Source organism: Salmo salar, chromosome 06 (genome assembly GCF_965601325.2).
Source record: "Salmo salar chromosome 06, fSalSal1, whole genome shotgun sequence".
NCBI lineage: Eukaryota > Metazoa > Chordata > Actinopteri > Salmoniformes > Salmonidae > Salmo > Salmo salar.
This window is the reverse complement of record NC_138296.1, coordinates 27,271,784-27,293,215: the sequence shown is the minus strand read 5'-3', so window position 1 is coordinate 27,293,215 and position 21,432 is coordinate 27,271,784. Positions and strand designations below refer to the sequence as shown.

The 21,432-nt window shown below is 44.6% G+C and overlaps 17 non-coding genes across 17 annotated transcripts; all 17 read right to left on the bottom strand.

The window, feature by feature from the left end:
* Positions 1-98: 98 nt before the first annotated feature.
* LOC123743646 (5S ribosomal RNA) lies at positions 99-217 on the bottom strand. Its single transcript, XR_006770502.1, has one exon. It is a non-coding gene; the product is annotated as a 5S ribosomal RNA (ribosomal RNA).
* Positions 218-1,404: 1,187 nt separating this feature from the next.
* Positions 1,405-1,523, bottom strand: LOC123743645 (5S ribosomal RNA). The gene has a single exon (XR_006770501.1). It is a non-coding gene; the product is annotated as a 5S ribosomal RNA (ribosomal RNA).
* Positions 1,524-2,710: 1,187 nt separating this feature from the next.
* On the bottom strand, positions 2,711-2,829 carry LOC123743580 (5S ribosomal RNA). Its single transcript, XR_006770436.2, has one exon. It is a non-coding gene; the product is annotated as a 5S ribosomal RNA (ribosomal RNA).
* A 1,202-nt stretch (positions 2,830-4,031) lies between these two features.
* Positions 4,032-4,150, bottom strand: LOC145879911 (5S ribosomal RNA). The gene has a single exon (XR_014392797.1). It is a non-coding gene; the product is annotated as a 5S ribosomal RNA (ribosomal RNA).
* A 1,187-nt stretch (positions 4,151-5,337) lies between these two features.
* LOC123743642 (5S ribosomal RNA) lies at positions 5,338-5,456 on the bottom strand. Its single transcript, XR_006770498.1, has one exon. It is a non-coding gene; the product is annotated as a 5S ribosomal RNA (ribosomal RNA).
* A 1,187-nt stretch (positions 5,457-6,643) lies between these two features.
* On the bottom strand, positions 6,644-6,762 carry LOC123743641 (5S ribosomal RNA). Its single transcript, XR_006770497.2, has one exon. It is a non-coding gene; the product is annotated as a 5S ribosomal RNA (ribosomal RNA).
* Positions 6,763-7,949: 1,187 nt separating this feature from the next.
* On the bottom strand, positions 7,950-8,068 carry LOC123743639 (5S ribosomal RNA). The gene has a single exon (XR_006770495.1). It is a non-coding gene; the product is annotated as a 5S ribosomal RNA (ribosomal RNA).
* Positions 8,069-9,265: 1,197 nt separating this feature from the next.
* LOC123743638 (5S ribosomal RNA) lies at positions 9,266-9,384 on the bottom strand. Its single transcript, XR_006770494.1, has one exon. It is a non-coding gene; the product is annotated as a 5S ribosomal RNA (ribosomal RNA).
* A 1,187-nt stretch (positions 9,385-10,571) lies between these two features.
* On the bottom strand, positions 10,572-10,690 carry LOC123743637 (5S ribosomal RNA). The gene has a single exon (XR_006770493.1). It is a non-coding gene; the product is annotated as a 5S ribosomal RNA (ribosomal RNA).
* Positions 10,691-11,877: 1,187 nt separating this feature from the next.
* Positions 11,878-11,996, bottom strand: LOC123743628 (5S ribosomal RNA). Its single transcript, XR_006770484.1, has one exon. It is a non-coding gene; the product is annotated as a 5S ribosomal RNA (ribosomal RNA).
* A 1,187-nt stretch (positions 11,997-13,183) lies between these two features.
* LOC123743618 (5S ribosomal RNA) lies at positions 13,184-13,302 on the bottom strand. Its single transcript, XR_006770474.1, has one exon. It is a non-coding gene; the product is annotated as a 5S ribosomal RNA (ribosomal RNA).
* A 1,187-nt stretch (positions 13,303-14,489) lies between these two features.
* LOC145879908 (5S ribosomal RNA) lies at positions 14,490-14,608 on the bottom strand. Its single transcript, XR_014392795.1, has one exon. It is a non-coding gene; the product is annotated as a 5S ribosomal RNA (ribosomal RNA).
* A 1,187-nt stretch (positions 14,609-15,795) lies between these two features.
* On the bottom strand, positions 15,796-15,914 carry LOC145879907 (5S ribosomal RNA). The gene has a single exon (XR_014392794.1). It is a non-coding gene; the product is annotated as a 5S ribosomal RNA (ribosomal RNA).
* Positions 15,915-17,101: 1,187 nt separating this feature from the next.
* Positions 17,102-17,220, bottom strand: LOC123743662 (5S ribosomal RNA). Its single transcript, XR_006770518.2, has one exon. It is a non-coding gene; the product is annotated as a 5S ribosomal RNA (ribosomal RNA).
* A 1,187-nt stretch (positions 17,221-18,407) lies between these two features.
* On the bottom strand, positions 18,408-18,526 carry LOC123743582 (5S ribosomal RNA). Its single transcript, XR_006770438.1, has one exon. It is a non-coding gene; the product is annotated as a 5S ribosomal RNA (ribosomal RNA).
* A 1,187-nt stretch (positions 18,527-19,713) lies between these two features.
* LOC123743572 (5S ribosomal RNA) lies at positions 19,714-19,832 on the bottom strand. Its single transcript, XR_006770428.1, has one exon. It is a non-coding gene; the product is annotated as a 5S ribosomal RNA (ribosomal RNA).
* A 1,187-nt stretch (positions 19,833-21,019) lies between these two features.
* LOC123743673 (5S ribosomal RNA) lies at positions 21,020-21,138 on the bottom strand. Its single transcript, XR_006770529.1, has one exon. It is a non-coding gene; the product is annotated as a 5S ribosomal RNA (ribosomal RNA).
* Positions 21,139-21,432: the final 294 nt, after the last annotated feature.

The following is a 21,432-nucleotide window of genomic DNA, read 5'->3' as shown; positions in this document are numbered from 1 at the left end:
TTAGTCCAATAAAAAGACACAATATTATTAGGGCCATAAATAAAAGGCAGTTGCTCTGCTCCATGCATGACACAAGAGAACCCTCAACCGGAGCAAAAAGCTTACAGCACCTGGTATTCCCAGGCGGTCTCCCATCCAAGTACTAACCAGGCCCGACCCTGCTTAGCTTCCGAGATCGGACGAGATCGGGCGTATTCAGGCTGGTATGGCCGTAAGCGAAGGGACAATTCTTGGTACACTATATAAAGTCAACGTGTCGCTCACTCATAAGAGACAGCGAAATGTCCACTTTGTGACACACTCTGAAAAAGCTCAAACCTTGCTTACAGTTCCAGGCCCTATATTTGACTCTTGTGGGGGGGATAAGAGGGCATATCCTATGTTGACACTTATGACAACTTCATAGACTAGGGCCCTAGAAAATACGGCTCGCCCACACGGAGTCACGGAATCCAGACTTTAAACCGAAATTCAACAATATTCTAAAATGTATTGACCTAAGGAGGAAATCAATTAAATCCCTTCAACTTGTTAGAAAATGCATTCATTTGCCCAAGTGAATCATAAGACTTGAACAAAATGCATCAGCGATTCGTTTTTCCATGCAACTTTCAGGAACGGCACAGGACTGCCCAATTTCTGTGCGCATTCGTGCGGAGCGCGCGCATGTCTACACTTTGTGTAGCCGTTAGCGATGAGGCTAATGATAACCTTCTTGTGGTAGAGAAGGAAAGGCTTCCCCCAAAACCTTCTCAATTAAATGTTAACTGCAAAGTAGCCTATGCCAGCCTGGCAGAATTATATCATGATTATTTGCGTCAATCCAGTGGCCATTTGTTTTGCAAACTCCGCAATCACATGAGCGCTACAGCAACACCGCTTAACCAAACAAAGGTCTCTCCCTGGCGCACACTCGGGTTTAAAGGGTAACTACACCCCAAAATCGAAATGTCTTCCATTTTTCCCAGACCTCAAAAGTGGTCTCCTGATAGGCTTTAAACAATGTCGTGGACATAGAACATCCAAACGTGTTATATTTCTATTACAAAGGTGTACTTTTGAGGTTGAAAACCTGCAGAAACAGGGACAAACGGTCAACGGGGAAATGTAAACGGAGAAAAGGGGGACTTTGGGCGAATCAGGCAAAACATTGAAGGGATTTTACTGGGCCCTAATGGACTACACACATTGACAGTCTCCTAGACTAAAAAGAAATGCTGAATGTACTGCCTACATTTTGAGGGAAACGCACCGTCCAATATTTGCTTTGATTTGATCAGGGCAGGGAAGCACTAACAAACTGCATTTAGTCCAATAAAAAGACACAATATTATTAGGGCCATAAATAAAAGGCAGTTGCTCTGCTCCATGCATGACACAAGAGAACCCTCAACCGGAGCAAAAAGCTTACAGCACCTGGTATTCCCAGGCGGTCTCCCATCCAAGTACTAACCAGGCCCGACCCTGCTTAGCTTCCGAGATCGGACGAGATCGGGCGTATTCAGGCTGGTATGGCCGTAAGCGAAGGGACAATTCTTGGTACACTATATAAAGTCAACGTGTCGCTCACTCATAAGAGACAGCGAAATGTCCACTTTGTGACACACTCTGAAAAAGCTCAAACCTTGCTTACAGTTCCAGGCCCTATATTTGACTCTTGTGGGGGGGATAAGAGGGCATATCCTATGTTGACACTTATGACAACTTCATAGACTAGGGCCCTAGAAAATACGGCTCGCCCACACGGAGTCACGGAATCCAGACATTAAACCGAAATTCAACAATATTCTAAAATGTATTGACCTAAGGAGGAAATCAATTAAATCCCTTCAACTTGTTAGAAAATGCATTCATTTGCCCAAGTGAATCATAAGACTTGAACAAAATGCATCAGCGATTCGTTTTTCCATGCAACTTTCAGGAACGGCACAGGACTGCCCAATTTCTGTGCGCATTCGTGCGGAGCGCGCGCGTGTCTACACTTTGTGTAGCCGTTAGCGATGAGGCTAATGATAACCTTCTTGTGGTAGAGAAGGAAAGGCTTCCCCCAAAACCTTCTCAATTAAATGTTAACTGCAAAGTAGCCTATGCCAGCCTGGCAGAATTATATCATGATTATTTGCGTCAATCCAGTGGCCATTTGTTTTGCAAACTCCGCAATCACATGAGCGCTACAGCAACACCGCTTAACCAAACAAAGGTCTCTCCCTGGCGCACACTCGGGTTTAAAGGGTAACTACACCCCAAAATCGAAATGTCTTCCATTTTTCCCAGACCTCAAAAGTGGTCTCCTGATAGGCTTTAAACAATGTCGTGGACATAGAACATCCAAACGTGTTATATTTCTATTACAAAGGTGTACTTTTGAGGTTGAAAACCTGCAGAAACAGGGACAAACGGTCAACGGGGAAATGTAAACGGAGAAAAGGGGGACTTTGGGGGAATCAGGCAAAACATTGAAGGGATTTTACTGGGCCCTAATGGACTACACACATTGACAGTCTCCTAGACTAAAAAGAAATGCTGAATGTACTGCCTACATTTTGAGGGAAACGCACCGTCCAATATTTGCTTTGATTTGATCAGGGCAGGGAAGCACTAACAAACTGCATTTAGTCCAATAAAAAGACACAATATTATTAGGGCCATAAATAAAAGGCAGTTGCTCTGCTCCATGCATGACACAAGAGAACCCTCAACCGGAGCAAAAAGCTTACAGCACCTGGTATTCCCAGGCGGTCTCCCATCCAAGTACTAACCAGGCCCGACCCTGCTTAGCTTCCGAGATCGGACGAGATCGGGCGTATTCAGGCTGGTATGGCCGTAAGCGAAGGGACGATTCTTGGTACACTATATAAAGTCAACGTGTCGCTCACTCATAAGAGACAGCGAAATGTCCACTTTGTGACACACTCTGAAAAAGCTCAAACCTTGCTTACATTTCCACGCCCTATATTTGACTCTTGTGGGCGGGGGGGGGGGGGGGGGGGAGAGAGGGCATATCCTATGTTGACACTTATGACAACTTCATAGACTAGGGCCCTAGAAAATACGGCTCGCCCACACGGAGTCACGGAATCCAGACATTAAACCGAAATTCAACAATATTCTAAAATGTATTGACCTAAGGAGGAAATCAATTAAATCCCTTCAACTTGTTAGAAAATGCATTCATTTGCCCAAGTGAATCATAAGACTTGAACAAAATGCATCAGCGATTCGTTTTTCCATGCAACTTTCAGGAACGGCACAGGACTGCCCAATTTCTGTGCGCATTCGTGCGGAGCGCGCGCGTGTCTACACTTTGTGTAGCCGTTAGCGATGAGGCTAATGATAACCTTCTTGTGGTAGAGAAGGAAAGGCTTCCCCCAAAACCTTCTCAATTAAATGTTAACTGCAAAGTAGCCTATGCCAGCCTGGCAGAATTATATCATGATTATTTGCGTCAATCCAGTGGCCATTTGTTTTGCAAACTCCGCAATCACATGAGCGCTACAGCAACACCGCTTAACCAAACAAAGGTCTCTCCCTGGCGCACACTCGGGTTTAAAGGGTAACTACACCCCAAAATCGAAATGTCTTCCATTTTTCCCAGACCTCAAAAGTGGTCTCCTGATAGGCTTTAAACAATGTCGTGGACATAGAACATCCAAACGTGTTATATTTCTATTACAAAGGTGTACTTTTGAGGTTGAAAACCTGCAGAAACAGGGACAAACGGTCAACGGGGAAATGTAAACGGAGAAAAGGGGGACTTTGGGCGAATCAGGCAAAACATTGAAGGGATTTTACTGGGCCCTAATGGACTACACACATTGACAGTCTCCTAGACTAAAAAGAAATGCTGAATGTACTGCCTACATTTTGAGGGAAACGCACCGTCCAATATTTGCTTTGATTTGATCAGGGCAGGGAAGCACTAACAAACTGCATTTAGTCCAATAAAAAGACACAATATTATTAGGGCCATAAATAAAAGGCAGTTGCTCTGCTCCATGCATGACACAAGAGAACCCTCTACCGGAGCAAAAAGCTTACAGCACCTGGTATTCCCAGGCGGTCTCCCATCCAAGTACTAACCAGGCCCGACCCTGCTTAGCTTCCGAGATCGGACGAGATCGGGCGTATTCAGGCTGGTATGGCCGTAAGCGAAGGGACAATTCTTGGTACACTATATAAAGTCAACGTGTCGCTCACTCATAAGAGACAGCGAAATGTCCACTTTGTGACACACTCTGAAAAAGCTCAAACCTTGCTTACAGTTCCAGGCCCTATATTTGACTCTTGTGGGGGGGATAAGAGGGCATATCCTATGTTGACACTTATGACAACTTCATAGACTAGGGCCCTAGAAAATACGGCTCGCCCACACGGAGTCACGGAATCCAGACATTAAACCGAAATTCAACAATATTCTAAAATGTATTGACCTAAGGAGGAAATCAATTAAATCCCTTCAACTTGTTAGAAAATGCATTCATTTGCCCAAGTGAATCATAAGACTTGAACAAAATGCATCAGCGATTCGTTTTTCCATGCAACTTTCAGGAACGGCACAGGACTGCCCAATTTCTGTGCGCATTCGTGCGGAGCGCGCGCATGTCTACACTTTGTGTAGCCGTTAGCGATGAGGCTAATGATAACCTTCTTGTGGTAGAGAAGGAAAGGCTTCCCCCAAAACCTTCTCAATTAAATGTTAACTGCAAAGTAGCCTATGCCAGCCTGGCAGAATTATATCATGATTATTTGCGTCAATCCAGTGGCCATTTGTTTTGCAAACTCCGCAATCACATGAGCGCTACAGCAACACCGCTTAACCAAACAAAGGTCTCTCCCTGGCGCACACTCGGGTTTAAAGGGTAACTACACCCCAAAATCGAAATGTCTTCCATTTTTCCCAGACCTCAAAAGTGGTCTCCTGATAGGCTTTAAACAATGTCGTGGACATAGAACATCCAAACGTGTTATATTTCTATTACAAAGGTGTACTTTTGAGGTTGAAAACCTGCAGAAACAGGGACAAACGGTCAACGGGGAAATGTAAACGGAGAAAAGGGGGACTTTGGGCGAATCAGGCAAAACATTGAAGGGATTTTACTGGGCCCTAATGGACTACACACATTGACAGTCTCCTAGACTAAAAAGAAATGCTGAATGTACTGCCTACATTTTGAGGGAAACGCACCGTCCAATATTTGCTTTGATTTGATCAGGGCAGGGAAGCACTAACAAACTGCATTTAGTCCAATAAAAAGACACAATATTATTAGGGCCATAAATAAAAGGCAGTTGCTCTGCTCCATGCATGACACAAGAGAACCCTCAACCGGAGCAAAAAGCTTACAGCACCTGGTATTCCCAGGCGGTCTCCCATCCAAGTACTAACCAGGCCCGACCCTGCTTAGCTTCCGAGATCGGACGAGATCGGGCGTATTCAGGCTGGTATGGCCGTAAGCGAAGGGACAATTCTTGGTACACTATATAAAGTCAACGTGTCGCTCACTCATAAGAGACAGCGAAATGTCCACTTTGTGACACACTCTGAAAAAGCTCAAACCTTGCTTACAGTTCCAGGCCCTATATTTGACTCTTGTGGGGGGGATAAGAGGGCATATCCTATGTTGACACTTATGACAACTTCATAGACTAGGGCCCTAGAAAATACGGCTCGCCCACACGGAGTCACGGAATCCAGACTTTAAACCGAAATTCAACAATATTCTAAAATGTATTGACCTAAGGAGGAAATCAATTAAATCCCTTCAACTTGTTAGAAAATGCATTCATTTGCCCAAGTGAATCATAAGACTTGAACAAAATGCATCAGCGATTCGTTTTTCCATGCAACTTTCAGGAACGGCACAGGACTGCCCAATTTCTGTGCGCATTCGTGCGGAGCGCGCGCATGTCTACACTTTGTGTAGCCGTTAGCGATGAGGCTAATGATAACCTTCTTGTGGTAGAGAAGGAAAGGCTTCCCCCAAAACCTTCTCAATTAAATGTTAACTGCAAAGTAGCCTATGCCAGCCTGGCAGAATTATATCATGATTATTTGCGTCAATCCAGTGGCCATTTGTTTTGCAAACTCCGCAATCACATGAGCGCTACAGCAACACCGCTTAACCAAACAAAGGTCTCTCCCTGGCGCACACTCGGGTTTAAAGGGTAACTACACCCCAAAATCGAAATGTCTTCCATTTTTCCCAGACCTCAAAAGTGGTCTCCTGATAGGCTTTAAACAATGTCGTGGACATAGAACATCCAAACGTGTTATATTTCTATTACAAAGGTGTACTTTTGAGGTTGAAAACCTGCAGAAACAGGGACAAACGGTCAACGGGGAAATGTAAACGGAGAAAAGGGGGACTTTGGGCGAATCAGGCAAAACATTGAAGGGATTTTACTGGGCCCTAATGGACTACACACATTGACAGTCTCCTAGACTAAAAAGAAATGCTGAATGTACTGCCTACATTTTGAGGGAAACGCACCGTCCAATATTTGCTTTGATTTGATCAGGGCAGGGAAGCACTAACAAACTGCATTTAGTCCAATAAAAAGACACAATATTATTAGGGCCATAAATAAAAGGCAGTTGCTCTGCTCCATGCATGACACAAGAGAACCCTCAACCGGAGCAAAAAGCTTACAGCACCTGGTATTCCCAGGCGGTCTCCCATCCAAGTACTAACCAGGCCCGACCCTGCTTAGCTTCCGAGATCGGACGAGATCGGGCGTATTCAGGCTGGTATGGCCGCAAGCGAAGGGACAATTCTTGGTACACTATATAAAGTCAACGTGTCGCTCACTCATAAGAGACAGCGAAATGTCCACTTTGTGACACACTCTGAAAAAGCTCAAACCTTGCTTACAGTTCCAGGCCCTATATTTGACTCTTGTGGGGGGGATAAGAGGGCATATCCTATGTTGACACTTATGACAACTTCATAGACTAGGGCCCTAGAAAATACGGCTCGCCCACACGGAGTCACGGAATCCAGACATTAAACCGAAATTCAACAATATTCTAAAATGTATTGACCTAAGGAGGAAATCAATTAAATCCCTTCAACTTGTTAGAAAATGCATTCATTTGCCCAAGTGAATCATAAGACTTGAACAAAATGCATCAGCGATTCGTTTTTCCATGCAACTTTCAGGAACGGCACAGGACTGCCCAATTTCTGTGCGCATTCGTGCGGAGCGCGCGCGTGTCTACACTTTGTGTAGCCGTTAGCGATGAGGCTAATGATAACCTTCTTGTGGTAGAGAAGGAAAGGCTTCCCCCAAAACCTTCTCAATTAAATGTTAACTGCAAAGTAGCCTATGCCAGCCTGGCAGAATTATATCATGATTATTTGCGTCAATCCAGTGGCCATTTGTTTTGCAAACTCCGCAATCACATGAGCGCTACAGCAACACCGCTTAACCAAACAAAGGTCTCTCCCTGGCGCACACTCGGGTTTAAAGGGTAACTACACCCCAAAATCGAAATGTCTTCCATTTTTCCCAGACCTCAAAAGTGGTCTCCTGATAGGCTTTAAACAATGTCGTGGACATAGAACATCCAAACGTGTTATATTTCTATTACAAAGGTGTACTTTTGAGGTTGAAAACCTGCAGAAACAGGGACAAACGGTCAACGGGGAAATGTAAACGGAGAAAAGGGGGACTTTGGGGGAATCAGGCAAAACATTGAAGGGATTTTACTGGGCCCTAATGGACTACACACATTGACAGTCTCCTAGACTAAAAAGAAATGCTGAATGTACTGCCTACATTTTGAGGGAAACGCACCGTCCAATATTTGCTTTGATTTGATCAGGGCAGGGAAGCACTAACAAACTGCATTTAGTCCAATAAAAAGACACAATATTATTAGGGCCATAAATAAAAGGCAGTTGCTCTGCTCCATGCATGACACAAGAGAACCCTCAACCGGAGCAAAAAGCTTACAGCACCTGGTATTCCCAGGCGGTCTCCCATCCAAGTACTAACCAGGCCCGACCCTGCTTAGCTTCCGAGATCGGACGAGATCGGGCGTATTCAGGCTGGTATGGCCGTAAGCGAAGGGACAATTCTTGGTACACTATATAAAGTCAACGTGTCGCTCACTCATAAGAGACAGCGAAATGTCCACTTTGTGACACACTCTGAAAAAGCTCAAACCTTGCTTACATTTCCACGCCCTATATTTGACTCTTGTGGGCGGGGGGGGGGGGGGAGAGAGGGCATATCCTATGTTGACACTTATGACAACTTCATAGACTAGGGCCCTAGAAAATACGGCTCGCCCACACGGAGTCACGGAATCCAGACATTAAACCGAAATTCAACAATATTCTAAAATGTATTGACCTAAGGAGGAAATCAATTAAATCCCTTCAACTTGTTAGAAAATGCATTCATTTGCCCAAGTGAATCATAAGACTTGAACAAAATGCATCAGCGATTCGTTTTTCCATGCAACTTTCAGGAACGGCACAGGACTGCCCAATTTCTGTGCGCATTCGTGCGGAGCGCGCGCGTGTCTACACTTTGTGTAGCCGTTAGCGATGAGGCTAATGATAACCTTCTTGTGGTAGAGAAGGAAAGGCTTCCCCCAAAACCTTCTCAATTAAATGTTAACTGCAAAGTAGCCTATGCCAGCCTGGCAGAATTATATCATGATTATTTGCGTCAATCCAGTGGCCATTTGTTTTGCAAACTCCGCAATCACATGAGCGCTACAGCAACACCGCTTAACCAAACAAAGGTCTCTCCCTGGCGCACACTCGGGTTTAAAGGGTAACTACACCCCAAAATCGAAATGTCTTCCATTTTTCCCAGACCTCAAAAGTGGTCTCCTGATAGGCTTTAAACAATGTCGTGGACATAGAACATCCAAACGTGTTATATTTCTATTACAAAGGTGTACTTTTGAGGTTGAAAACCTGCAGAAACAGGGACAAACGGTCAACGGGGAAATGTAAACGGAGAAAAGGGGGACTTTGGGCGAATCAGGCAAAACATTGAAGGGATTTTACTGGGCCCTAATGGACTACACACATTGACAGTCTCCTAGACTAAAAAGAAATGCTGAATGTACTGCCTACATTTTGAGGGAAACGCACCGTCCAATATTTGCTTTGATTTGATCAGGGCAGGGAAGCACTAACAAACTGCATTTAGTCCAATAAAAAGACACAATATTATTAGGGCCATAAATAAAAGGCAGTTGCTCTGCTCCATGCATGACACAAGAGAACCCTCAACCGGAGCAAAAAGCTTACAGCACCTGGTATTCCCAGGCGGTCTCCCATCCAAGTACTAACCAGGCCCGACCCTGCTTAGCTTCCGAGATCGGACGAGATCGGGCGTATTCAGGCTGGTATGGCCGTAAGCGAAGGGACAATTCTTGGTACACTATATAAAGTCAACGTGTCGCTCACTCATAAGAGACAGCGAAATGTCCACTTTGTGACACACTCTGAAAAAGCTCAAACCTTGCTTACAGTTCCAGGCCCTATATTTGACTCTTGTGGGGGGGATAAGAGGGCATATCCTATGTTGACACTTATGACAACTTCATAGACTAGGGCCCTAGAAAATACGGCTCGCCCACACGGAGTCACGGAATCCAGACATTAAACCGAAATTCAACAATATTCTAAAATGTATTGACCTAAGGAGGAAATCAATTAAATCCCTTCAACTTGTTAGAAAATGCATTCATTTGCCCAAGTGAATCATAAGACTTGAACAAAATGCATCAGCGATTCGTTTTTCCATGCAACTTTCAGGAACGGCACAGGACTGCCCAATTTCTGTGCGCATTCGTGCGGAGCGCGCGCATGTCTACACTTTGTGTAGCCGTTAGCGATGAGGCTAATGATAACCTTCTTGTGGTAGAGAAGGAAAGGCTTCCCCCAAAACCTTCTCAATTAAATGTTAACTGCAAAGTAGCCTATGCCAGCCTGGCAGAATTATATCATGATTATTTGCGTCAATCCAGTGGCCATTTGTTTTTCAAACTCCGCAATCACATGAGCGCTACAGCAACACCGCTTAACCAAACAAAGGTCTCTCCCTGGCGCACACTCGGGTTTAAAGGGTAACTACACCCCAAAATCGAAATGTCTTCCATTTTTCCCAGACCTCAAAAGTGGTCTCCTGATAGGCTTTAAACAATGTCGTGGACATAGAACATCCAAACGTGTTATATTTCTATTACAAAGGTGTACTTTTGAGGTTGAAAACCTGCAGAAACAGGGACAAACGGTCAACGGGGAAATGTAAACGGAGAAAAGGGGGACTTTGGGCGAATCAGGCAAAACATTGAAGGGATTTTACTGGGCCCTAATGGACTACACACATTGACAGTCTCCTAGACTAAAAAGAAATGCTGAATGTACTGCCTACATTTTGAGGGAAACGCACCGTCCAATATTTGCTTTGATTTGATCAGGGCAGGGAAGCACTAACAAACTGCATTTAGTCCAATAAAAAGACACAATATTATTAGGGCCATAAATAAAAGGCAGTTGCTCTGCTCCATGCATGACACAAGAGAACCCTCAACCGGAGCAAAAAGCTTACAGCACCTGGTATTCCCAGGCGGTCTCCCATCCAAGTACTAACCAGGCCCGACCCTGCTTAGCTTCCGAGATCGGACGAGATCGGGCGTATTCAGGCTGGTATGGCCGTAAGCGAAGGGACAATTCTTGGTACACTATATAAAGTCAACGTGTCGCTCACTCATAAGAGACAGCGAAATGTCCACTTTGTGACACACTCTGAAAAAGCTCAAACCTTGCTTACAGTTCCAGGCCCTATATTTGACTCTTGTGGGGGGGATAAGAGGGCATATCCTATGTTGACACTTATGACAACTTCATAGACTAGGGCCCTAGAAAATACGGCTCGCCCACACGGAGTCACGGAATCCAGACTTTAAACCGAAATTCAACAATATTCTAAAATGTATTGACCTAAGGAGGAAATCAATTAAATCCCTTCAACTTGTTAGAAAATGCATTCATTTGCCCAAGTGAATCATAAGACTTGAACAAAATGCATCAGCGATTCGTTTTTCCATGCAACTTTCAGGAACGGCACAGGACTGCCCAATTTCTGTGCGCATTCGTGCGGAGCGCGCGCATGTCTACACTTTGTGTAGCCGTTAGCGATGAGGCTAATGATAACCTTCTTGTGGTAGAGAAGGAAAGGCTTCCCCCAAAACCTTCTCAATTAAATGTTAACTGCAAAGTAGCCTATGCCAGCCTGGCAGAATTATATCATGATTATTTGCGTCAATCCAGTGGCCATTTGTTTTGCAAACTCCGCAATCACATGAGCGCTACAGCAACACCGCTTAACCAAACAAAGGTCTCTCCCTGGCGCACACTCGGGTTTAAAGGGTAACTACACCCCAAAATCGAAATGTCTTCCATTTTTCCCAGACCTCAAAAGTGGTCTCCTGATAGGCTTTAAACAATGTCGTGGACATAGAACATCCAAACGTGTTATATTTCTATTACAAAGGTGTACTTTTGAGGTTGAAAACCTGCAGAAACAGGGACAAACGGTCAACGGGGAAATGTAAACGGAGAAAAGGGGGACTTTGGGCGAATCAGGCAAAACATTGAAGGGATTTTACTGGGCCCTAATGGACTACACACATTGACAGTCTCCTAGACTAAAAAGAAATGCTGAATGTACTGCCTACATTTTGAGGGAAACGCACCGTCCAATATTTGCTTTGATTTGATCAGGGCAGGGAAGCACTAACAAACTGCATTTAGTCCAATAAAAAGACACAATATTATTAGGGCCATAAATAAAAGGCAGTTGCTCTGCTCCATGCATGACACAAGAGAACCCTCAACCGGAGCAAAAAGCTTACAGCACCTGGTATTCCCAGGCGGTCTCCCATCCAAGTACTAACCAGGCCCGACCCTGCTTAGCTTCCGAGATCGGACGAGATCGGGCGTATTCAGGCTGGTATGGCCGTAAGCGAAGGGACAATTCTTGGTACACTATATAAAGTCAACGTGTCGCTCACTCATAAGAGACAGCGAAATGTCCACTTTGTGACACACTCTGAAAAAGCTCAAACCTTGCTTACAGTTCCAGGCCCTATATTTGACTCTTGTGGGGGGGATAAGAGGGCATATCCTATGTTGACACTTATGACAACTTCATAGACTAGGGCCCTAGAAAATACGGCTCGCCCACACGGAGTCACGGAATCCAGACATTAAACCGAAATTCAACAATATTCTAAAATGTATTGACCTAAGGAGGAAATCAATTAAATCCCTTCAACTTGTTAGAAAATGCATTCATTTGCCCAAGTGAATCATAAGACTTGAACAAAATGCATCAGCGATTCGTTTTTCCATGCAACTTTCAGGAACGGCACAGGACTGCCCAATTTCTGTGCGCATTCGTGCGGAGCGCGCGCGTGTCTACACTTTGTGTAGCCGTTAGCGATGAGGCTAATGATAACCTTCTTGTGGTAGAGAAGGAAAGGCTTCCCCCAAAACCTTCTCAATTAAATGTTAACTGCAAAGTAGCCTATGCCAGCCTGGCAGAATTATATCATGATTATTTGCGTCAATCCAGTGGCCATTTGTTTTGCAAACTCCGCAATCACATGAGCGCTACAGCAACACCGCTTAACCAAACAAAGGTCTCTCCCTGGCGCACACTCGGGTTTAAAGGGTAACTACACCCCAAAATCGAAATGTCTTCCATTTTTCCCAGACCTCAAAAGTGGTCTCCTGATAGGCTTTAAACAATGTCGTGGACATAGAACATCCAAACGTGTTATATTTCTATTACAAAGGTGTACTTTTGAGGTTGAAAACCTGCAGAAACAGGGACAAACGGTCAACGGGGAAATGTAAACGGAGAAAAGGGGGACTTTGGGGGAATCAGGCAAAACATTGAAGGGATTTTACTGGGCCCTAATGGACTACACACATTGACAGTCTCCTAGACTAAAAAGAAATGCTGAATGTACTGCCTACATTTTGAGGGAAACGCACCGTCCAATATTTGCTTTGATTTGATCAGGGCAGGGAAGCACTAACAAACTGCATTTAGTCCAATAAAAAGACACAATATTATTAGGGCCATAAATAAAAGGCAGTTGCTCTGCTCCATGCATGACACAAGAGAACCCTCAACCGGAGCAAAAAGCTTACAGCACCTGGTATTCCCAGGCGGTCTCCCATCCAAGTACTAACCAGGCCCGACCCTGCTTAGCTTCCGAGATCGGACGAGATCGGGCGTATTCAGGCTGGTATGGCCGTAAGCGAAGGGACAATTCTTGGTACACTATATAAAGTCAACGTGTCGCTCACTCATAAGAGACAGCGAAATGTCCACTTTGTGACACACTCTGAAAAAGCTCAAACCTTGCTTACAGTTCCAGGCCCTATATTTGACTCTTGTGGGGGGGATAAGAGGGCATATCCTATGTTGACACTTATGACAACTTCATAGACTAGGGCCCTAGAAAATACGGCTCGCCCACACGGAGTCACGGAATCCAGACATTAAACCGAAATTCAACAATATTCTAAAATGTATTGACCTAAGGAGGAAATCAATTAAATCCCTTCAACTTGTTAGAAAATGCATTCATTTGCCCAAGTGAATCATAAGACTTGAACAAAATGCATCAGCGATTCGTTTTTCCATGCAACTTTCAGGAACGGCACAGGACTGCCCAATTTCTGTGCGCATTCGTGCGGAGCGCGCGCGTGTCTACACTTTGTGTAGCCGTTAGCGATGAGGCTAATGATAACCTTCTTGTGGTAGAGAAGGAAAGGCTTCCCCCAAAACCTTCTCAATTAAATGTTAACTGCAAAGTAGCCTATGCCAGCCTGGCAGAATTATATCATGATTATTTGCGTCAATCCAGTGGCCATTTGTTTTGCAAACTCCGCAATCACATGAGCGCTACAGCAACACCGCTTAACCAAACAAAGGTCTCTCCCTGGCGCACACTCGGGTTTAAAGGGTAACTACACCCCAAAATCGAAATGTCTTCCATTTTTCCCAGACCTCAAAAGTGGTCTCCTGATAGGCTTTAAACAATGTCGTGGACATAGAACATCCAAACGTGTTATATTTCTATTACAAAGGTGTACTTTTGAGGTTGAAAACCTGCAGAAACAGGGACAAACGGTCAACGGGGAAATGTAAACGGAGAAAAGGGGGACTTTGGGCGAATCAGGCAAAACATTGAAGGGATTTTACTGGGCCCTAATGGACTACACACATTGACAGTCTCCTAGACTAAAAAGAAATGCTGAATGTACTGCCTACATTTTGAGGGAAACGCACCGTCCAATATTTGCTTTGATTTGATCAGGGCAGGGAAGCACTAACAAACTGCATTTAGTCCAATAAAAAGACACAATATTATTAGGGCCATAAATAAAAGGCAGTTGCTCTGCTCCATGCATGACACAAGAGAACCCTCTACCGGAGCAAAAAGCTTACAGCACCTGGTATTCCCAGGCGGTCTCCCATCCAAGTACTAACCAGGCCCGACCCTGCTTAGCTTCCGAGATCGGACGAGATCGGGCGTATTCAGGCTGGTATGGCCGTAAGCGAAGGGACAATTCTTGGTACACTATATAAAGTCAACGTGTCGCTCACTCATAAGAGACAGCGAAATGTCCACTTTGTGACACACTCTGAAAAAGCTCAAACCTTGCTTACAGTTCCAGGCCCTATATTTGACTCTTGTGGGGGGGATAAGAGGGCATATCCTATGTTGACACTTATGACAACTTCATAGACTAGGGCCCTAGAAAATACGGCTCGCCCACACGGAGTCACGGAATCCAGACATTAAACCGAAATTCAACAATATTCTAAAATGTATTGACCTAAGGAGGAAATCAATTAAATCCCTTCAACTTGTTAGAAAATGCATTCATTTGCCCAAGTGAATCATAAGACTTGAACAAAATGCATCAGCGATTCGTTTTTCCATGCAACTTTCAGGAACGGCACAGGACTGCCCAATTTCTGTGCGCATTCGTGCGGAGCGCGCGCATGTCTACACTTTGTGTAGCCGTTAGCGATGAGGCTAATGATAACCTTCTTGTGGTAGAGAAGGAAAGGCTTCCCCCAAAACCTTCTCAATTAAATGTTAACTGCAAAGTAGCCTATGCCAGCCTGGCAGAATTATATCATGATTATTTGCGTCAATCCAGTGGCCATTTGTTTTGCAAACTCCGCAATCACATGAGCGCTACAGCAACACCGCTTAACCAAACAAAGGTCTCTCCCTGGCGCACACTCGGGTTTAAAGGGTAACTACACCCCAAAATCGAAATGTCTTCCATTTTTCCCAGACCTCAAAAGTGGTCTCCTGATAGGCTTTAAACAATGTCGTGGACATAGAACATCCAAACGTGTTATATTTCTATTACAAAGGTGTACTTTTGAGGTTGAAAACCTGCAGAAACAGGGACAAACGGTCAACGGGGAAATGTAAACGGAGAAAAGGGGGACTTTGGGCGAATCAGGCAAAACATTGAAGGGATTTTACTGGGCCCTAATGGACTACACACATTGACAGTCTCCTAGACTAAAAAGAAATGCTGAATGTACTGCCTACATTTTGAGGGAAACGCACCGTCCAATATTTGCTTTGATTTGATCAGGGCAGGGAAGCACTAACAAACTGCATTTAGTCCAATAAAAAGACACAATATTATTAGGGCCATAAATAAAAGGCAGTTGCTCTGCTCCATGCATGACACAAGAGAACCCTCAACCGGAGCAAAAAGCTTACAGCACCTGGTATTCCCAGGCGGTCTCCCATCCAAGTACTAACCAGGCCCGACCCTGCTTAGCTTCCGAGATCGGACGAGATCGGGCGTATTCAGGCTGGTATGGCCGTAAGCGAAGGGACAATTCTTGGTACACTATATAAAGTCAACGTGTCGCTCACTCATAAGAGACAGCGAAATGTCCACTTTGTGACACACTCTGAAAAAGCTCAAACCTTGCTTACAGTTCCAGGCCCTATATTTGACTCTTGTGGGGGGGATAAGAGGGCATATCCTATGTTGACACTTATGACAACTTCATAGACTAGGGCCCTAGAAAATACGGCTCGCCCACACGGAGTCACGGAATCCAGACTTTAAACCGAAATTCAACAATATTCTAAAATGTATTGACCTAAGGAGGAAATCAATTAAATCCCTTCAACTTGTTAGAAAATGCATTCATTTGCCCAAGTGAATCATAAGACTTGAACAAAATGCATCAGCGATTCGTTTTTCCATGCAACTTTCAGGAACGGCACAGGACTGCCCAATTTCTGTGCGCATTCGTGCGGAGCGCGCGCATGTCTACACTTTGTGTAGCCGTTAGCGATGAGGCTAATGATAACCTTCTTGTGGTAGAGAAGGAAAGGCTTCCCCCAAAACCTTCTCAATTAAATGTTAACTGCAAAGTAGCCTATGCCAGCCTGGCAGAATTATATCATGATTATTTGCGTCAATCCAGTGGCCATTTGTTTTGCAAACTCCGCAATCACATGAGCGCTACAGCAACACCGCTTAACCAAACAAAGGTCTCTCCCTGGCGCACACTCGGGTTTAAAGGGTAACTACACCCCAAAATCGAAATGTCTTCCATTTTTCCCAGACCTCAAAAGTGGTCTCCTGATAGGCTTTAAACAATGTCGTGGACATAGAACATCCAAACGTGTTATATTTCTATTACAAAGGTGTACTTTTGAGGTTGAAAACCTGCAGAAACAGGGACAAACGGTCAACGGGGAAATGTAAACGGAGAAAAGGGGGACTTTGGGCGAATCAGGCAAAACATTGAAGGGATTTTACTGGGCCCTAATGGACTACACACATTGACAGTCTCCTAGACTAAAAAGAAATGCTGAATGTACTGCCTACATTTTGAGGGAAACGCACCGTCCAATATTTGCTTTGATTTGATCAGGGCAGGGAAGCACTAACAAACTGCATTTAGTCCAATAAAAAGACACAATATTATTAGGGCCATAAATAAAAGGCAGTTGCTCTGCTCCATGCATGACACAAGAGAACCCTCAACCGGAGCAAAAAGCTTACAGCACCTGGTATTCCCAGGCGGTCTCCCATCCAAGTACTAACCAGGCCCGACCCTGCTTAGCTTCCGAGATCGGACGAGATCGGGCGTATTCAGGCTGGTATGGCCGCAAGCGAAGGGACAATTCTTGGTACACTATATAAAGTCAACGTGTCGCTCACTCATAAGAGACAGCGAAATGTCCACTTTGTGACACACTCTGAAAAAGCTCAAACCTTGCTTACAGTTCCAGGCCCTATATTTGACTCTTGTGGGGGGGATAAGAGGGCATATCCTATGTTGACACTTATGACAACTTCATAGACTAGGGCCCTAGAAAATACGGCTCGCCCACACGGAGTCACGGAATCCAGACATTAAACCGAAATTCAACAATATTCTAAAATGTATTGACCTAAGGAGGAAATCAATTAAATCCCTTCAACTTGTTAGAAAATGCATTCATTTGCCCAAGTGAATCATAAGACTTGAACAAAATGCATCAGCGATTCGTTTTTCCATGCAACTTTCAGGAACGGCACAGGACTGCCCAATTTCTGTGCGCATTCGTGCGGAGCGCGCGCGTGTCTACACTTTGTGTAGCCGTTAGCGATGAGGCTAATGATAACCTTCTTGTGGTAGAGAAGGAAAGGCTTCCCCCAAAACCTTCTCAATTAAATGTTAACTGCAAAGTAGCCTATGCCAGCCTGGCAGAATTATATCATGATTATTTGCGTCAATCCAGTGGCCATTTGTTTTGCAAACTCCGCAATCACATGAGCGCTACAGCAACACCGCTTAACCAAACAAAGGTCTCTCCCTGGCGCACACTCGGGTTTAAAGGGTAACTACACCCCAAAATCGAAATGTCTTCCATTTTTCCCAGACCTCAAAAGTGGTCTCCTGATAGGCTTTAAACAATGTCGTGGACATAGAACATCCAAACGTGTTATATTTCTATTACAAAGGTGTACTTTTGAGGTTGAAAACCTGCAGAAACAGGGACAAACGGTCAACGGGGAAATGTAAACGGAGAAAAGGGGGACTTTGGGGGAATCAGGCAAAACATTGAAGGGATTTTACTGGGCCCTAATGGACTACACACATTGACAGTCTCCTAGACTAAAAAGAAATGCTGAATGTACTGCCTACATTTTGAGGGAAACGCACCGTCCAATATTTGCTTTGATTTGATCAGGGCAGGGAAGCACTAACAAACTGCATTTAGTCCAATAAAAAGACACAATATTATTAGGGCCATAAATAAAAGGCAGTTGCTCTGCTCCATGCATGACACAAGAGAACCCTCAACCGGAGCAAAAAGCTTACAGCACCTGGTATTCCCAGGCGGTCTCCCATCCAAGTACTAACCAGGCCCGACCCTGCTTAGCTTCCGAGATCGGACGAGATCGGGCGTATTCAGGCTGGTATGGCCGTAAGCGAAGGGACAATTCTTGGTACACTATATAAAGTCAACGTGTCGCTCACTCATAAGAGACAGCGAAATGTCCACTTTGTGACACACTCTGAAAAAGCTCAAACCTTGCTTACAGTTCCAGGCCCTATATTTGACTCTTGTGGGGGGGATAAGAGGGCATATCCTATGTTGACACTTATGACAACTTCATAGACTAGGGCCCTAGAAAATACGGCTCGCCCACACGGAGTCACGGAATCCAGACTTTAAACCGAAATTCAACAATATTCTAAAATGTATTGACCTAAGGAGGAAATCAATTAAATCCCTTCAACTTGTTAGAAAATGCATTCATTTGCCCAAGTGAATCATAAGACTTGAACAAAATGCATCAGCGATTCGTTTTTCCATGCAACTTTCAGGAACGGCACAGGACTGCCCAATTTCTGTGCGCATTCGTGCGGAGCGCGCGCATGTCTACACTTTGTGTAGCCGTTAGCGATGAGGCTAATGATAACCTTCTTGTGGTAGAGAAGGAAAGGCTTCCCCCAAAACCTTCTCAATTAAATGTTAACTGCAAAGTAGCCTATGCCAGCCTGGCAGAATTATATCATGATTATTTGCGTCAATCCAGTGGCCATTTGTTTTGCAAACTCCGCAATCACATGAGCGCTACAGCAACACCGCTTAACCAAACAAAGGTCTCTCCCTGGCGCACACTCGGGTTTAAAGGGTAACTACACCCCAAAATCGAAATGTCTTCCATTTTTCCCAGACCTCAAAAGTGGTCTCCTGATAGGCTTTAAACAATGTCGTGGACATAGAACATCCAAACGTGTTATATTTCTATTACAAAGGTGTACTTTTGAGGTTGAAAACCTGCAGAAACAGGGACAAACGGTCAACGGGGAAATGTAAACGGAGAAAAGGGGGACTTTGGGCGAATCAGGCAAAACATTGAAGGGATTTTACTGGGCCCTAATGGACTACACACATTGACAGTCTCCTAGACTAAAAAGAAATGCTGAATGTACTGCCTACATTTTGAGGGAAACGCACCGTCCAATATTTGCTTTGATTTGATCAGGGCAGGGAAGCACTAACAAACTGCATTTAGTCCAATAAAAAGACACAATATTATTAGGGCCATAAATAAAAGGCAGTTGCTCTGCTCCATGCATGACACAAGAGAACCCTCAACCGGAGCAAAAAGCTTACAGCACCTGGTATTCCCAGGCGGTCTCCCATCCAAGTACTAACCAGGCCCGACCCTGCTTAGCTTCCGAGATCGGACGAGATCGGGCGTATTCAGGCTGGTATGGCCGTAAGCGAAGGGACAATTCTTGGTACACTATATAAAGTCAACGTGTCGCTCACTCATAAGAGACAGCGAAATGTCCACTTTGTGACACACTCTGAAAAAGCTCAAACCTTGCTTACAGTTCCAGGCCCTATATTTGACTCTTGTGGGGGGGATAAGAGGGCATATCCTATGTTGACACTTATGACAACTTCATAGACTAGGGCCCTAGAAAATACGGCTCGCCCACACGGAGTCACGGAATCCAGACATTAAACCGAAATTCAACAATATTCTAAAATGTATTGACCTAAGGAGGAAATCAATTAAATCCCTTCAACTTGTTAGAAAATGCATTCATTTGCCCAAGTGAATCATAAGACTTGAACAAAATGCATCAGCGATTCGTTTTTCCATGCAACTTTCAGGAACGGCACAGGACTGCCCAATTTCTGTGCGCATTCGTGCGGAGCGCGCGCGTGTCTACACTTTGTGTAGCCGTTAGCGATGAGGCTAATGATAACCTTCTTGTGGTAGAGAAGGAAAGGCTTCCCCCAAAACCTTCTCAATTAAATGTTAACTGCAAAGTAGCCTATGCCAGCCTGGCAGAATTATATCATGATTATTTGCGTCAATCCAGTGGCCATTTGTTTTGCAAACTCCGCAATCACATGAGCGCTACAGCAACACCGCTTAACCAAACAAAGGTCTCTCCCTGGCGCACACTCGGGTTTAAAGGGTAACTACACCCCAAAATCGAAATGTCTTCCATTTTTCCCAGACCTCAAAAGTGGTCTCCTGATAGGCTTTAAACAATGTCGTGGACATAGAACATCCAAACGTGTTATATTTCTATTACAAAGGTGTACTTTTGAGGTTGAAAACCTGCAGAAACAGGGACAAACGGTCAACGGGGAAATGTAAACGGAGAAAAGGGGGACTTTGGGGGAATCAGGCAAAACATTGAAGGGATTTTACTGGGCCCTAATGGACTACACACATTGACAGTCTCCTAGACTAAAAAGAAATGCTGAATGTACTGCCTACATTTTGAGGGAAACGCACCGTCCAATATTTGCTTTGATTTGATCAGGGCAGGGAAGCACTAACAAACTGCATTTAGTCCAATAAAAAGACACAATATTATTAGGGCCATAAATAAAAGGCAGTTGCTCTGCTCCATGCATGACACAAGAGAACCCTCAACCGGAGCAAAAAGCTTACAGCACCTGGTATTCCCAGGCGGTCTCCCATCCAAGTACTAACCAGGCCCGACCCTGCTTAGCTTCCGAGATCGGACGAGATCGGGCGTATTCAGGCTGGTATGGCCGTAAGCGAAGGGACGATTCTTGGTACACTATATAAAGTCAACGTGTCGCTCACTCATAAGAGACAGCGAAATGTCCACTTTGTGACACACTCTGAAAAAGCTCAAACCTTGCTTACATTTCCACGCCCTATATTTGACTCTTGTGGGCGGGGGGGGGGGGGGGGGGAGAGAGGGCATATCCTATGTTGACACTTATGACAACTTCATAGACTAGGGCCCTAGAAAATACGGCTCGCCCACACGGAGTCACGGAATCCAGACATTAAACCGAAATTCAACAATATTCTAAAATGTATTGAC